Source organism: Tarenaya hassleriana, unplaced genomic scaffold (assembly GCF_000463585.1).
Source record: "Tarenaya hassleriana unplaced genomic scaffold, ASM46358v1 Cleome51, whole genome shotgun sequence".
Classification (NCBI taxonomy): Eukaryota; Viridiplantae; Streptophyta; class Magnoliopsida; order Brassicales; family Cleomaceae; genus Tarenaya; species Tarenaya hassleriana.
Genome location: NW_010967800.1, coordinates 757,385 through 757,874, shown reverse-complemented (window position 1 = coordinate 757,874; position 490 = coordinate 757,385).

Sequence of the window (490 nt, the reverse complement as noted above, 5' to 3'; positions counted from 1 at the left end):
GTTCCTAAAGTCACTACCACTTAGAATGGGCCTACAGGGTCACACACCAATAGGGATGGACTTATACGTGAAGAATACGAAGAATGGAAACGAGATTTGACCGAAACGAGCATGAAAAGGAGTTTTCAGTGCGTTGGTCCGGAGCTGACCAAGTTTGGTCAGTCCAGGAGTTCTCTAGCTTCCGGACCTCCTGGACTGACCAAACTTGGTCCGGAGCTGACCACACGTGGTCCGCCGGACCAAGCCTTCAGGTCAGCCGGTCCGTGAGCCTCGGACTAAGCTTGGTCCGCCGGACCAAGCTCCAGGTCCGGCGGACCGGGATCCGGAAAATTTCCATAATTCGATTTTAGGGTTTTCTAAGCTTATTTAAGTTTGGGATTTCGTCCAAACTTAATTAAGACCGACCAAAAACTCAGAGAAACATCCTAGAACCCTAGAGAACCTGTTCTCTTCGATTTCTATTGTCCCGGGATTGGATCTCGTCTCTTGA